Below are 17,012 nucleotides of genomic sequence, written 5' to 3' on the forward strand. Positions count from 1 at the left end.
AAAGCATAATATATAAAATAACATTTACCTGAGTTTTTTCTGTGAAAGAAGCCCCTTATGTCCATTGTTGTGTACATCAGTACATAACTGAAACCGATTTAGAGTGCTTTATTTAGCCGTGGAGGGTAACAACTGAAAATATGAAATAAACACACATGTAACCTAAGACTCTCTAAAAAAACAGCATTGTTGTTCGGCTTTTCATTTCGCCATTTCTTGATTCACTCGAAGAGCAAGTAACGTAATATGGGTCAAGTGATCAGTTTGATATCAATCTTTTGTCAGCGTCATATTTACATTAGCTATTTGTACAGTACGAATGATTTGCTTTGGTACCTGGTCAAACTTAAGCTCTCCTCTGTCTGCCTGTCTGCACTTCTCCTACAGCAATTCGCAGGCAGCAGCTTCTCCCCCCTCCCTCACACGCGTAAGTGCTGTGCTCAGTCGCCTAGTGCCTGAGCTCGGATCATACCAAAATTATGGGGAATTTACGACTGTGCGCTATATGCTTCGAATATTGTGTGTAGTTTTTGTTTTATACAGTTGTCAGTCAGGCATCTAACTATGAAATAAATTACACTCCAAAAGACCCTGGGCTTCTGAAACAACAACCCGGGCTTAAGCCCAGTAAGCCACCCCCCCGCTCCGCCAATGATGTACAGCAAGAACAACAATGTGGTGAAACTGTTTCAGTGAGTAAAGATTCACTTTGGAATCACTTTTCTCAGAAACATGAGTGTGTAGCGGAAGCCAGAGCAAAACGCGTGCAAGTTTTATATGGTTGTAGCATATCAAGTCTATAAAGTAAATTAAAGTATAAAAGCCTATAAAGTAAATATTGGTAATCAAATAAATTCGTTTAGTCATTCAAAGTAGGTCTAATAAGATTTTTTTTTTAATTTCACGTAACGTAAAATTTTATTTTAGAGACGTGCTGCATCAACAGAAAAAAATTGAGGAATTTAAAACGTGTCTGTATATTCTTTAGACTATTAAACCCACTGATTAGTAGGCTATTAAACCCACTGATTCCTTTATTTTTAAGCCTATTTTTGTGTGGAATGCCATTTCCAAACCTGTCCGTTGTTGCCGATAGGTTGCTTAAAAATAAATATTTTCTGTTCTAACTGGCAATGTTGCCGTTGCTCATATTTCTTTATGACATAAGGCTTCGGTTTAAGGTGACATTTGTTAGGCATGCAGATTATTTGTTCCTCTTTTAAATTGGAGCGAGCGTGGAGCGATTTGACTGGAGCGGGAGGACATTTTAGTGGAGCGAGGAGCGGTGTTGAGCGGAGCGGCATGGGCCCAATCCCAAACCGGTCCCTACACACTCCGCCTCACCACTCCGCCTTCGTTTGCGCGTTCCCGAGACCCGTCGCCATGTTGAAGTGTGTCTCAAAGCAGCAAGGGCTAAGGGGGAGTGGTCGATTATGCCCTCCTTTAGCGAGTCGGCAACGATGGTGGCTCGCGCGATTTCACTACCACTTCCATATCCCATAATTCCTAGCGCACAGGAAACAGAACAGCGCGATAATTTAATAATTGGATTCTAACAGCACAGTGAAATACACATAGAAAGTCTATGTTACATGTTATAATTCATCGCTGCAGAAAAAAAATTAGGAAAGCAGTTATTTATAGCTGGTCAGTACAGGTAGATTTTATCGTGATCCGATTACGAGAGATTTTGTGTACTTTTCAAACTAGAAACCACGCGAAGAAACATTCGTACGCAAACTCGATCAACATCACACCAGCAATAACAATTTATGTTTCATATTTGCCTGTTTTTCCTCTACATATCTGGATCTGGTATTTGGTACAGAAGTAATGCGTAATGTTTTATGCGTGTAACCTAAGTTAGCTATGGTAGAAATTGTACAATCGTCAATATGACACATGTACATACTTAAAATTGCTCAGTGCAATAAGACGACGAAGCCGTCGTCTTCTCGCATTAGATAAACTGTGCTTTTTTAAAATAACTGATATGTCATTAAAGAAAATACAATACAGCTTCTTGATGGATCCATTTCGTCAAATCACTACGTAATGCATTTCCTCTTTCCGGTAATGAAGACTGTAAGGCGCTGCGAGGGCAAGTCTGTCTCAAATCTTTCTTGTGACAATTTCCTTCAGTTTAAGTGTATAGGGCGTGTTGTGAGGGTGACTCGGCGGGAGTGTGACTCGAAATGAAGGCGGAGTGTCGAGGGTATAGTTTGGGATTGGGCCTTAGTGCGAATTAGAGCGGAGGAGCGGGCGGAGCCAACAGTATGGAGTAAGATCGCTGTCAAAAATAACTCGTAAAAATGTACGTCAAATGTCGTTTCACAAGCATAAATTACGCTTGCGCCTCTGAAAATTCCGCTTGCTTCTGAAATTCACGCTTGCGCTTCTGAAAATTACGCTTGCGCTTCTGAAAATTAAGAGTGGATTCTCAAGCCTGAACAACCTGTCAAAAAACGTCATTGCACGTACAAGGCATTCTCTATCGAGGAAGAAACAATCGATTTTTTGTTACTACGCATGTGCCGCAAAGCTGGAAAGATGGAGAACCAACCCAACCCGCCGAATTCACAGGTATTTCTATTAGTTTACTTGTTGTTGCACAACACTTTTTCTCGGTGTACATGCAGAATGTAACAAAATGAAGGTAAAGTATGTTATACTTTATTCGTACTAATTATAGTTGGTTATTATTTATTATAATATTGTAATGACCAGACAACATGCGTAACTCAAAAGAGCACTTTAATGTACCCTGTACGGCCGCAGCCCACACCAAACTCGCAAAAGAACAGGATCCAACAGAAAAAGAACAGCAACACTTAATGTTACCCAGTGTGTGTGTGTGTGTGTGTGTGTATATGTATATATATATATATGTATATATATATATATATATATATATATATATATATATATATATATATATATATAAAAATAAAGCTCAGGGCTGGAGTACGAGCTGGCAAGACAGCAGTAGCTGTGGGCAAGCAGGCTGGCAAGGCAAAGGCCACAGGGACGGGCAATGAGGTGAAGGCCACAGTCTGCAAACAGAACACAGCCAGGGAACTGGGTGGCAAGAAGAGCAGAACCAGGGCTTTCAGGATCCAGCAAAGCAGGGCATTTACAGCAGAGCGGCATCTCTGGAGGCGGGCAGAGCAGGCCTCACCAGTGAACAGTCACAGAAACAGTCTACCATTTATGCCCCCATTAGCAGTGGTTGGCGCTCATGGTGCATTAAGATGTCTGACATAGCACCAGGGACACGCGGTGAGGTTTCCACCCATTTCTCAGCGTCGAGTAGGTGGTTGGTGCTCTCCACCAACTCCATCTCCTCTGTCTCTGCCACATGGACTAACTCCAGTAGCCAGTCCTCCAGCTGCCTGAGGTGATCCTCCAGCTCCGGATCACTCCCGCCTCTCTTTCCTCGGCATAGGTCCTGATATCTGCCCCAAAGAGCAAACCAGGTAGGAATGGGAACACTCACCTGGAGCACGGCAGTGGGGTTTGGGGTTAGGAGCATGGGCTATCCTCTTTCCCACCATAGGAGGACCAGTAAGGCATCCACTTCAGTGGAGCTATTCGTGGGCCTGCAGTCTCCTCAGGTCCATCCTCCTCTGGCTCTTCCAGGTCACTGTCACTCGGGGGGGGGGGGGGGGTCAATGAGAGGGCTATCCACAAACCACTGGGGTGTGGACACTAGAACACTGAGGGGAGGCTGGAAGCAGGCTGTAATATGGAGAGTGCTAGGCTCGCACAGAAAGCTGCTGGGCAGCTTGAGGAGTCCAGTCATTCAGTCACATCAAGGACAAGGAGGCAAAGGCAGGCAGGGGGAAAACCCAAAAGAGCACACTGGGGAGTACATGCAGGCAGCAACATGAATGACTGGACTGGGGATTATAAGACTGAAGGACGCCTTATACAGGGCACGTAAGGGAGCAGACGAGAGGCACCTGGGGTGATCCACACGAGGGCTGCAACGAGAGGTAAGATTAAACAGGCAACAGATGTGGCTTGTTAGAGCTACACGAGGGAGAGAATGAGTGGGAAGGGATGCAGGGTGTGACAATGGTGGCTATCAGAGAGTGTGACCTCCCTGCTGAGACTGATTGGTACATCGCAGTTATGAAATCTAATACAAAAAATACATTTTTGACTGCTGTATTACTGCTTTTTCCTGGAAATTTATGGGGTCACAACATCTGATGGCAGCTATATCAAATAGTGTCCCTTCTGATCTACAGAAATGGTCTATTTTTTTGGTCACTAAACCTTTTTGTTGTGGTCTTGCTTGGCCCTAAACATAAGGCTTGAACATACTTCTGTGTTTGTGTGATTTGAAAATACTTGTAAAAATTTTTTATAAACTATTTGAAATACACCAATCATTCCCTGCTCTATCAGCATTGCTTCCAAATTAAAAGTGTGCATTCAACATACATAAGCATTCTTAAGTATTTTATAGTTCAATATATTACAATAATTAAAAACTTAAGAAGCAAAAATAGTTTTTTTTCCATTTGTTTTAGCTTATTATATTTACTTTAAAATACTAAATTTATAAGTGATATGTGAAGTCAGAATTTGTAATAGCTGCCATCAGATGTATAATCGTATAAAAATCTGATACAATGTGAAGACAACATTAGAAGTGTGTAAAAACGGTGAACATGTGGATGTGCGTGGGTGCAGCAGACCGACAGCTGGTGCAGTTGCTAGGCAATAAGGTAGGCTTTGTTTTTCTGCTACCAGTCATATATAAGCATAGACCAGGCCAGTCGTCACCATCTTACCCGTTTTAAACCATTTACGGACACAGGATGTATATACAAATATGATCGAGAAGAAAAAAGAACTGTGGTAGAAACAAAAAAAAGAAAGAAAAAAAAATGGGACAACATGTAGTGAAATGTAACCCTGGTCACTCCAAGCAGCAGGGCCTGATAAGAGAATGATAAAATATATAAAAATAACAATACAAAATAAAAAATATATGAAAAATGTTCAGCTGTACATAATCTATACCTGAGTAATAAGGTAAAAGTGATTGTGCTGTGCAATATAAGTGCAATGTGCAAGAGACCTGAGACATGTACCGACAATTTGGATAGTATGAACTGAATGTAAACAGTACTCATAGGATTATGAGCACTCGTACACAGTATGCAGAGAGTGAGGCCTGTGTTACAGTCACTGAAGAGTCACTGTAGAAGCCAGTGGAAGACCTAGGGGCACTGAGACTGGTTTAGGAGCCTGGGGAAAAAAAAGCTCCTCCTTGACCTTTCAGTTTTGGGCATAAGGCTGTGGAACCGTTTGCCTGAGTTCAGCAGGCAAAACAAAGAGTTATTGGGGTGGGATGGGTCCTTGAAGATTTTTGTTGCTCTGGTCCTACGGCGGCTGTTGTAAATGCCTTGTAGCTCAGCTGCTCTAACCACCCTCTGCAGTGCTTTCTGGTCCTGGACAAAGCAGTTCCCGAACCATGATGTAATGCTCATGGTCAGTATGCTCTATACAGCAGCCAAGTAGAAGGCCTTAAGGACAACAGGAGAGAACTTAAACCTCCTCAGCTGCCTCAGATGGTAGAGCTGCTGCCTCTTCTTGCTGACTAGAGCACGTGTGTGTGTGTGGACCAGGTGAGGTCCTCCTGGAGATGGACACTGAGTGTTCACCCTCTCCACTATAGCACCGTTGATGTTGACAGGTGGGTAAGAGCCACAAAACGACAGCAAATGACAAAATGCATTTCTCAGAATCAATTTCGTCCATGAAATGACTATCATTTGTATTTTTCTACAAAATGACGTTCTTCTTTCCACAAAATGCGAAGTACTGATATCAATTCTGTGCACAAAATGAAACATTCCTTTTGATTTCTGTGCAGGAAAGAAAATCTTTCTGCTTTTGTGGACAGAATGCAGAAAGGCATTTCTTGATTTAATAAATAAATAATTTTTTTTGTGGCACACAATGTATTTTTGTACATGAAAATGAGCGCTTGACATTTGGCGCCCCATACCTGACACTCTCCTGCACCATGTCTCCCTCACAAACACATCCAAGCTTTCCGGAAAGAGAAACAGCACACATAACATAGCGACTAGGTGGCCTTCCTCTGGAGACCCATAGAAGTACTGTAAATATTGGAGATTTACTAAATCTCCTCTTGGTAATAAATAGGACTTTCTGCCAGCACTACCTATGCACTAAACGATTCTGAGTTTTTCGTAACTGAATAACTTACTTTATGGCGTTTTCCAAATAAATCCCAGATCTGGCCCGATTTTGATTGGCTTCTTATTCATTCTTATTCCGTAACTGCAAACACAGTGGATGAGAATTTACACAAACACAATTTACTGCTGTGTTATCAGCTTTACTATTTGTGCTATGCCGATAACTAACCAAGCTAGTTACAGTTTGCGTAATTAAATAAGATAATCTATATGAAACTTAATCGACATGAGACGACTGAATTCCACAATGTCACTTTAACTGATTAACTGTTGGTTATCAGGTCTTCAATGAGTTAAGTTTACATACAAAGTCACACCATGATTCTGCCCTCACCACTCTCTTTACTCTTGGGTCTAGAAGTGAGCGTCTGCCTGCCGGAGCGGGAGTAGTGATGGAAAACTGCAAAAAAAAAAAAAAAAACAGCGATGTAATGTGTCAGGCACGGGCGAGAAGGGAGACAAAGATCCAAGAATGCAGGGAAAACGAGACTTTAATTAAGTCGACGGAGGACCAGCAAAGAAAGGGAATGGCTCCGCACAGCGAAGGAGTGCTGTCTCCTTAGCTAGAGCGCTGACAGAGAGCGCTGTGGGCGAGGGTGCCATCGCAAGTGCTGAAAGCCGATGGTAAGGTACAGAAGGGGCGCGCAGGAATCGGGGTCGTTGTCCGTAAGCAGGGCTGAGGGTCCCTCGTCATCCACCGGAGGCAGACTGTCCTCGGAGGCGTCAGAAACTGGTCGTAACGGGCTGTCCTTGACAGGTTTGAGGAGAGATACGTGAAACGTGGGACATATCCTGTACATGCGGGGAAGTTGCAACCTCACCGTTACTGGTCCTACTCTCCTCAGGATCCGGAATGGTCCGATATAACGGGCAGTGAGCTTCCTACACCCTGGAATCTGAAGGTTCTTTGTTGACAGCCACACACACAGCCCAGTTCTGTAGGGAAAGCCAGATAAGCGGTGACGATCAGCCTGAGCCTTATGTCGATCTGCCTGAGTACGGAGGGCCGTTTGGATCTGACACCAGGCTCGCTTGCTGTCTTGGTACCAGGTCTCCACACGTGGCACTGCTCCCGGTGGAGAATCCCAGGGGAACAGGGGAGGCTGGAATCCTAGCACGCATTGGAAAGGAGTCAATTTGGTAACCGGACTCACCTGAGAGTTAAGAGAATATTCCACCCAAATCAGATGGGAGGACCAGCCTGCCGGATCGGTCCTGCACAGCAGGCGGAGGGCTTTGGATACCTCCTGGTTAGTGCGTTCGGCTAATCCATTAGCCTGGGGATGGTAAGCAGAGGTAAGACTGAGCGATACCCATAGCTTAGAACAGAACTCCCGAAACACTCTGGACATGAACTGAGGTCCTCGATCTGACACGAGGTCCTCAGGTATGCCTGTAAAACGGAAGAGCTCGTTAAGATTTCAGCGATTTCAGGACTTAAGGTACGTGACTTACATCTAGCACAATCAGGACAGCTGTCTACAAAGGTTTGGACTTGTTGCCGCCAACCGGGCCACCAATACCGACGGGCAACAAGAAGCCGGGTCGAGGATACCCCGGGATGCCCCGTTCCAGGCTGGGCATGAATCCAACGGAGTAAATCCTGTCGATGAGAAGGTGAATCATACAGCAGATCAGGTGGGCAGCCCGCCGGGGGAGCTCGGGTCTCATTTTCTAATTTAATTGTTTCTTCTAAACCCCAGGTGATGGATGAAACAAAACACGAAGGATGCAGGACTGGGTAGGTGCATTCCGTACTTTCCGGGGGATCGAACTGTCTGGACAGATTGTCGCCTTTCACGTTCTTACCAGGCAGGTAACTGACACGGAATGTGAAGCGAGCAAACCACTGAGCCCAGCGAGCTTGACAAGAGGTGAGTCGTTTGGCTGATTGCAGATGTTCTAAGTTGCGGTGATCGGTCAAAACCACGAAGGGATGCCGGGCTCCCTCTAACCAATGGCGCCACTCCTCCAAAGCCAACTTAATGGCGAGAAGTTCCCGATCACCCACCTCAGTTTCGTTCCGCAGAAGTCAGCTTGTTCGAGAAGTATGCACAAGGATGCCGCCGTCCCGTCTCAGGATCCCGCTGGATTAGGATGGCCCCCACTCCAGCCTCGGACGCGTCCACTTCCACCTCGAAAGGGAGCTCAGGTCGCGGCTGCTTCAGCACCGGGGCCATGCAGAACCCTTGTTTTAACCGGGTAAAGGCTTGATCGTCCTCAGGGATCCAGAGAAGTCGAGCAGGTTTCCCATGAGTAAGCGTGGTGAGAGGGGCAGCAATCCTGCTGAAATTCCGAATGAATCTTCGATAGAAATTGGCAAATCCGAGAAAGCGCTGTAGTTCCTTGAGGGTTCTGGGCTGCGGCCACTCCTGTATTGCCGTGATCTTTTGATCATCCATAGCAACAACACCGGGTTGGATGACGTACCCCAAGAATTTCACTGAGCTCTGGTGAAACTCGCACTTCTCCCCGTTAATGTAGAGGTTATGTTCTCTCAGCCGTTGTAACACTTGCCTCACGTGATGCACGTGAACCTGCTTAGAAGGTGAATAAATCAGAATGTCGTCGATGTAAACCACCACAAACTTGTACAACATGTCATGGAACACTCCATTCATAAAGGATTGAAAGATAGAGGGGCTATTAACCAACCCATAAGGCATCACGAGGTACTCATACTGCCTCCTACTGGTGATGAAAGACGTCTTCCATTCATCCCCATCTCGGATCCTCACCAGGTTATAAGCGCTGCGCAAGTCCAGCTTTGTGAAAATCAACGCCTCTCGGAGCTGTTCTAAGGCGGAGGGGATTAACGGGAGTGATTCTCTCCGCTTAATTGTGACGGCATTCAGGGCTCGGTAGTCCACCACTGGGCGCAGCCCCCCATCTTTCTTCTTAATGAAGAAGAAGCCAGCCATCACTGGAGAGGTGGAGGGCTGAATTATTCCCTGCTTAAGTCCCTCGCGGATGTAGGTCTCCAAAGATTCCTCCTCCTGTAACGAAACAGGGTACAGTCTGCCACGGGGTAAGGTAGCGCCATCTAAAAGATCAATGGAACAATCGTAATCCCGATGAGGAGGAATTTTAAATGTCTTTTTCTTACTAAACACCTCCTTGAAGTCTTGGTACTCCACAGGAATAACATCCAGGTTCTCCGGTTCGGGGCTTTCTATTCCTGTAGCTTTACAAGGATGAGACATGCAATCCTGTCGACACTGTTCTGACCACGCTACAATCTCCCCGGTCCGCCACTCGAGGTGAGGGTTATGAAGAAGTTCCGGGATCGCTCTGCTTATAAAAGAGGTTAATTGTCCGTCGATGAGCTGCACCTGTCGAGCCCCGCCCCCGTGGGTGTGACATAATGAAATATGTTAATATTTTAATTTAATTTAATTTAATTTAATGTTTTTGTAAACCAGGCATCATATGTGATATTACTGGTAGATTGCAGAAAAGTTGGATTGATTGGTCAGTGGCAAGCGGTTGTATTGGTAATTAATGTGTTATCCTGCGTTCAATTATGTCTCTCTGAGTCAGAACTCGGATGAAAACATCACGAAACATCACTTCCCGTTGGAAACATGCCTCTTTTATGATGTTGATGTCGGACAGAATTTTCTTGTCCGAGTTTCCCGTGACACAATTTCAACATGGCGGGTTACACACTGAACAGTTATTCTATTTTATAAATCTTCAAAAATGTTTATTTTGTTAAATGTATTAATAGTTATAAATGTAATTGCACGTGTTTGATTTAGGGAATACCATATCATGACCGTAAACAGTATCCTAGCATGCAATATCAGATTTGTACCAGACTTGTTAGTGTCTTTGGTTTGTTTGTAGTTTGTTTGCCTCTCGAAAAAAGAAAATCACTATGAATGTACTAAATATTTGATAAAGCTTTTAATGTGGTTTGACTAGTTTGTGTTTCTTGTTCGTTTGTCTCTCGGAAAAAATAGTCACTCCAAATCTGCTAAAATACAAAGCAACAACACATAGCAGCGTGTTCATGGAGGCAGCCATGTTTGTTCCGAGATGTGGTAACTCGAATGGGAGATTGCTGGACGTGATGTCACTCAACTTGCAATTTCCGAGTTCCGAGAGAAAAACGAACGCACCATAAGACGGCATGCCGTTGATGATGTGTAATAAAAGAGATACTGCTGAATCCCACACGAGTTAGCCTCAGAGGATTTTATTAGTTAGCTATAAGAATACAACATGGTGTCAGAAGGGGTGTTTTCTTAATCCACGAGAGATGTGTGACGAGGTTGTTCTGTGCAGCAACTCTGCAGTGGACAATGCACACCCACACTGAAGCGTAATAGTCCAACAGTTTGAGCCTGCTAAACGCGCACATAGGGAACCGAAAGCTAAGCATGGAGCAGTTCAAGCCCCTTGCAGCGCTTGTGCTCACCGGCAATATAAAAGATAAAACTGATGAACTGGTGAAAGTTGCCTTCATGCTCCACACCGTCCGAGAGGACTCCCTGGAGGTATACAATACCTTCCATGTTGAGTCTGCCAGCAACGAGCAAGCGATGTTAGAAGAGATTTTGTATGCATTCAGAAGGTATTGCACACCAAAAAGAAATATTGTGTTTTAACGCCACCAGTTCTGGTCTCAGTCCATGCCCACAGGCAGCACCGTTTATACAGTATGTTTGTGACCGAGCTTTGTCAGAAGTGCAAAAACTGCGAGTTCGGTCTGAGTGAAAACGACATGACAAGCGAGAGGCTTGTGTTCACTGTGCCTGATGCTTGAATGAAAGAGAGACTGTTAAGAAAAGCAGATTTGACCTTAGATAAGGCAGGTGCTATTTGCAGAGCTGCAAAAGCCGCTAAATCGCAAATCCTTGTAATGAGAATATGCAGCCAGATGCTTTGGTGCAGGTGATAAGCAAGGTTACGGCCACAGCGGAGAAAACAATTGCCAGGGAAATCGGAAAACCGAGGCCACGAGATATACCGCAAGCTAAAAAAGCCAGTACAAATGTGTGCAGACGATACGGAGGGACACATAAAACATGACAGTGCCCAGCTTTTGGAGCTGTATGCCACAAATGTCATAAAAGAAACCATTTTGCTAACGTGTGTGCCACATCATCGGACAAGTCAAGCTCTGTGAGAACGTCAAACTCCTTGACAGAGAGGCTGAGTCTCTATTTCATATGTCCTGTGTTGGGTTAAATCACCAGACTGACAATGCATGGCACACCACTGCTAGCATTTAAAACACTGCTGTTAAATTCAAGCAAGAAACTGGTGCTGACGTAAATGTACTGCCTATGAACATTTTTCAGAAGATACCAGGTCCCAATCATCTGAAACCCACCCAAATAGTTTCCAGAGGTACATCACATCCACACGGACCCCAAGGTGACCCCAGTAGTGCATGGTCGTAGGAAAATTCCCATCGCTGTCATGGACAGACTGAAGACAACACTGTGTGAACTTATCGACACGGAGGTCATAGAACCTGTGACCACACCCACAGAGTAGGTAAATAGCCTTGTCATCACATAACAAGAATGGGTCTCTGAGGGTATGTTTGGACCCTCGTGATCTAAATGAGGCGATTAAGAGTTAGCACTTTTCAATACCCACCCCAGATGAGGTCCTATGCAAGTAGGACCAAAAAAGACTCTACTTCCTGAGAGTTCTCAGGAAGAACAACATCGCAGAGAAACTGATGGTGTCCTTCTACCGCTGCACAGTAGAGAGCATCATGGTCTACTGTCTCTGTGCATGGTTCACCAGCTGCACAGCGGGACACAGAAAAGAGCTTCACAGGGTCATTAAGGCTGCTCAGAGGATAGTTGACTGTAGTCTCTCCTCACTTGAAGAACTTCACAGCTCCTGTTGTCTCAGGAACGCAAAGAAAATTCTTCAGGACCCATCACACCCAGGACATGTACTGTTTGAACGCCTGCCCTCAGTCAGACGTTTCAGATCCATAAAAACCAAAACAAACAGACTGAGAAACAGTTTTTACCCCTCAGTAATTACCATGCTGAACACTGCTAGGTGGTCAATTTGAGCCAGGGCACCGTTCATGTTTACTTTACTACAGTGTTATTTTTGTTTACATTACAGCCTTATGTTTCATGCCAAAACTGGCTAAGGAAACAAGTGCAATACGTAGTTTGTTTGTAACTGTTTGTTTGTAGGTACGAAAGAAAGTAGCGTTCAGGCTCTTTCAGAGTGACTGTTTTTATTTTGCACTGGAGAATTGCACTTTAATTTCGTTGTACAATGTCTCATTGCTACAATGACAATAAAGATTCTATCTTCTATCTATCTATCTATCTATCTATCTATCTATCTATCTAAGTAGTCTGAGAAATCTATCTTCACCATCTTAGATGAGAAGGATGGATATCGGTGAGTTAGATTTGATAAACCCTCATCAATGTTGGGCACATTCAGCACATTGTGGGGCAGGTATCGCTTTAAGAGACCTCCTTTCGGCGTGAAGTCAGCAAGTGAGGTGTTTCAACAGAAAAATTGTGAGACATTTGGAAATATTGATGGAGTGCATTTTATTGCATATGACATGATAATAGCTGCTGCATCTGAGGAAAAGCATGATGCTATCCTACAGAAACACAGGACACTGCAATAAAGGCCAACATCAAGTTCAACAAAATCCAATACAAGGTGGACATAGTCAGATACATAGGGCATGTCATCACGTCTGAAGGCGTGAAACCTGACGAGTCCAAAGTGCTGGCCATTAAGAACATGCCACAACCCAAGGACAAGAAAGGGCTCCAGAGATTACTGGGAATGACGAGGTATTTATCCCAGTACATCCCAAACGAAGCCACAATAACAGGCCCGTTCCGGCAGTTGTTGAAAAAGGACGCTGCTTGGCACTGGAACCATGAACACAGTGTTGCACTAGACAAGCTAAAGTCAATCCTCACACAGGCCCCAGTGCTCCGGTTCTATGATCAGACCAAGCCACTTACCATACAGTGTGATGCATCAAAAGATGGACTGGGTGCCTGTCCTATGCCTCACGTGCGCTTACAGTCTGAGAAGAATTATGCTCAGATAGAGAAAGAGCTGCTGCTGATAGCTTTTGCAACAAAACGCTTCCTCTACTACTTTTACGGCAACGCAGTGACTGTCCAGTCAGATCACAAACTGTTTGAAATTATTTTCAAGAAGCACCTGAGCAAAGCACCAGCATGCCTGCAGCGCATGTTACTGCAGCTCCAACGCTATGATCTGCAGATAAAGTACACTTCGGGCAAGAACATGCACGTAGCAGATACCCTGTCCCGAGCTGTTGTCACTGACTCAAGGGTGATGCGGAAGAGGATCTGTTTGAGGAGAGAGTGGTCCACGTGATGGAGGCCACCACAGCATTGGACATGGACACTCTCCAAACACTGAAAGATACCACAGCTATCGATAATGTCCTACAGCGTGTAATGGAAATGCTCCACAAAGGCTGGCCTAAAAGATGGCGCAGTATCGGCTGGTATCGTATCTGATCTGGCCGATGCGAAGTTCTATCAGCATCAGTAATTCCTCAGAGCGCGAGGCAGACGATGCTTGACAGACTGCACCTGGCACATCAAGGGATACAGCGGATGAAAGCGCAGGCCAGAAAAGTGATGTACTCGCCAGGGATGACGCATGACATTGAGCACATTGTGGAAAGCTGCACCCCATGTCAACAGCTCCAGCCACAGAACCACAAAGAGCCTTTTATTCCGCATGAGATACCTGAACTACCATGGCTAAAGATCAAGGTTGACATCTCTGAGCTTCTTGGACAGTCGTACCTTGTGATGGTGGATTATTTGTCAAAATATCCAGAGGTGCTCCATCTGCCCAAGACTGCCCACACAGTCATACACAAGATGAAAGCAGTTTTCGGCAGACACAGGATTCCAAAGGAGATGGTGAGTGACCATGTTCCATTTGTGAGCAGAGAAATGACACAGTTTGCAGCTTCATAAGGGATTAGGCTTGTCCACTCCAGCCCTAGATATCCATAATCAAATGGCCTTCCAGAAAGGATGGTGAAGATCGTGAAGCACGTGCTGAAGAAGGGAACACAGACAGGTACAGACCCACACATAACTCTCCTGTCGCTCAGAAACACACCGGTGACTGGTACAGAGTTCTCACCAGCACAAGTTCTCATGGGAAGAGTACTATGAAGCACCTTGCAGAGCTCTACAGCTGTGTTACAACCTTCCATCCCAGTAGATGAATTTTACTCCAGGCTGAAACATCTACAACCCAGACAAGAGCACTACTATGACCACAACTCAAGACCTTTGCCTGAATTTGCTCCTGGTACCACAGTGCACATGGCCACACAGCGCGGATGGGTACCAGGCACAGTCCTTAACAAACGAGTGGAACCACGTGCATATGATGTACAAACTCCCAGTGGTATCACGTTCAGGAGAAACAGACGTCATCTGAGGAGAATCCATCCGAGTCTATAGGGAGTCTAAAAAAAAAAAAAAGGAATTTAGGATTGAAATCCTAAAATAATGTGAAATAATGAAATAATTACTAAGGGGAAATAATACACTTAGTAATCCACTTCGTGTGTCTTACTGTTTGAGCACCATGAGTGGGATTTCTGTTTGTCAGCAGGTGTTTTTTCTTTGCTGTGTTGCATGTTCAGGTAAGTCTGAGATGACTCGAGAAGGGTCTGGCTGCAGGAGGGGCCTGAGAGCACGCGTCCTCTGTCAGGCCCCATCCACTCTCAAGCCCCTACGTCATTTCCGTTAAAACGACAGAATCCATCTTCCCAAACCCCAATACGTAATTTCCGTTTAAACAATAGAATCTGTCTCAAACCTGAACAATACCATTGTATGTAAATGTATGTAAATAAACATAGTGCCACTGTATGTGCTATTTTTGTGAGACATCAGACTATAGCTAATATGTACTTTTAATATTTATTTTCTTGTGCCATATTTATGCCGTGAAATATTGTACTTTAATAATGTCAGCATTTCAATGTTTGTACGGGAACTTTTAAATCATAATCTAATAAAAATATTTTGAATAAATCGTGTGTTTTTGGTTATTAGCAAAACTTATTTGTTTTATCCAAGATATGTGCTAAGTAATAACATCATTTTAATAACATTATCTAGAGTTCAGTGTACCAATATAGATCAAGTCTAGTGTGCCTAAAAAGAGCCAATTTGAACTTTATTACAACTGTATTACAATATATATAGGATATTTTAATACATACCTCAAAATTATGTAAACGTATGATGACGAAGTCAGTCATTTAAAAAAACAAAACAATTTTTAATTACATTGTGAAGACGATAATATAATGTGAAGTTGCAATAAGTTACAAAAACGTTAAAAATAATAGTTGTGCTTTGGTACTGGCCATAATACAATATTTTTACTATGTTAATTTTTTTTAAGGAGCCGATGAGAATTCATTTAAATTTCTACAAGAAAAACTACTATTCTAGTTATATACAAACTATATTGTTTTTAATAAAAAATATTTTTTTCTCACAAAACAGCAAAAGGAAAGCTGTTTATTTTTCAAACCCAACAGAACGTCAACAGAATACAGTATAACAGACTTTGGCTGACTTTATTGTGTGACTGAGCACTAGTCTTAGGACTTTTTTAAGGTAAACACACGTTGTCTGTAGGAAAGGAGTTCGACACGCATATTTCGATGTGATGATTAATTTTAAACTGTTAAGCCATACATGCCGCATTTTAAGAATTATATGCGTGACAAGATGGATTCTATAGCGGCAGTCGGCAAGTCGTAATCTATCGTGACAAGACGAATTTTGTTGTTCGAACAGAAATGACGTAGGGGCTTGAGAGTGGATGGGACCTGACAGAGAACACGTGCTCTCAGGCCCCTTCTGCAGCCAGACATTCGTGGACGATTCTCACACTTTGAATAAGGGGGATGTAGTAGATTGTGGAAGAGATCTGTTGATCGTGGATTGATTGGTCAGTGCCAAGCGGTTGTATTGGTAATTGATGTGTGAGACGATATGCCGTTGATGACGTGTAATAAAAGAGACACTGCTGAATCCCACAAAAGTTAGCCTCAGAGGATTTTATTACTTAGCCATAAGAACACAACACCCCTCATCTCAATGATGGGGTGGGGATTACCGTGGGGTTCCTGGCTCGCGCTCGCCGGTGGGGGGCGCCCGGTGCCTCCCCCCCTGCCTTCCTTGGGTGGACGCGCAGCCTTCCGGTAGCGGGGGGCCCGGGTACCTGGCCGCTGTGGGGCGGCTGGGTCCATGACCCGTCGGGGCTTTCCCGGCCGTCTGGGGGCTCCGGGGCGGCGTTGTTGTGGCCTCGCACACACTCTGGGAATCATTCCATGTTAACCTGCACACTCATACATACACTCACAACACACAAACATACACACATACACAGATGCGTACACAAACACATACACGTATGCGTACACACACACACATACACATACATATGCACACGCACACATACACACACTTTCATATCAACACACATACACTTAGAACGCACACACACATAGACATGCACGCACACATACACACAGGAGAGCCTAGGGCTCTCATCCCCTATTTTACCCCTGTTTCTCCTTGTATGGGTGTGGGTGTGAGAGTGTGTGTGAAAGTTGGTGTGTGGCTTCCACTCCCTCCTCTCAGATGCAGATACGGGTACGACGATATTTAGACAGTGTTCCTGGTGGTCTGCTTATGCATATATATTTTCTTTCGTTGGTATTAACGT

General features: G+C 44.3%; 1 long non-coding RNA gene across 2 annotated transcripts; it reads left to right on the forward strand.

Moving 5' to 3' along the window:
• Window positions 1-1,038: 1,038 nt before the first annotated feature.
• LOC111860047 (uncharacterized) lies at window positions 1,039-16,243 on the forward strand. 2 transcript variants are annotated; one of them, XR_011989304.1, is made up of 4 exons: window positions 1,039-2,583; window positions 7,293-7,859; window positions 7,946-8,116; window positions 8,272-16,243. It is a non-coding gene; the product is annotated as an uncharacterized lncRNA (long non-coding RNA). The 2 variants fall into 2 exon arrangements; XR_011989303.1 differs by having other exon boundaries at window positions 7,946-16,243.
• Window positions 16,244-17,012: the final 769 nt, after the last annotated feature.

The sequence above is a fragment of the Paramormyrops kingsleyae genome, chromosome 2 (assembly GCF_048594095.1).
Source record: "Paramormyrops kingsleyae isolate MSU_618 chromosome 2, PKINGS_0.4, whole genome shotgun sequence".
In the NCBI taxonomy this organism is placed as follows: domain Eukaryota; kingdom Metazoa; phylum Chordata; class Actinopteri; order Osteoglossiformes; family Mormyridae; genus Paramormyrops; species Paramormyrops kingsleyae.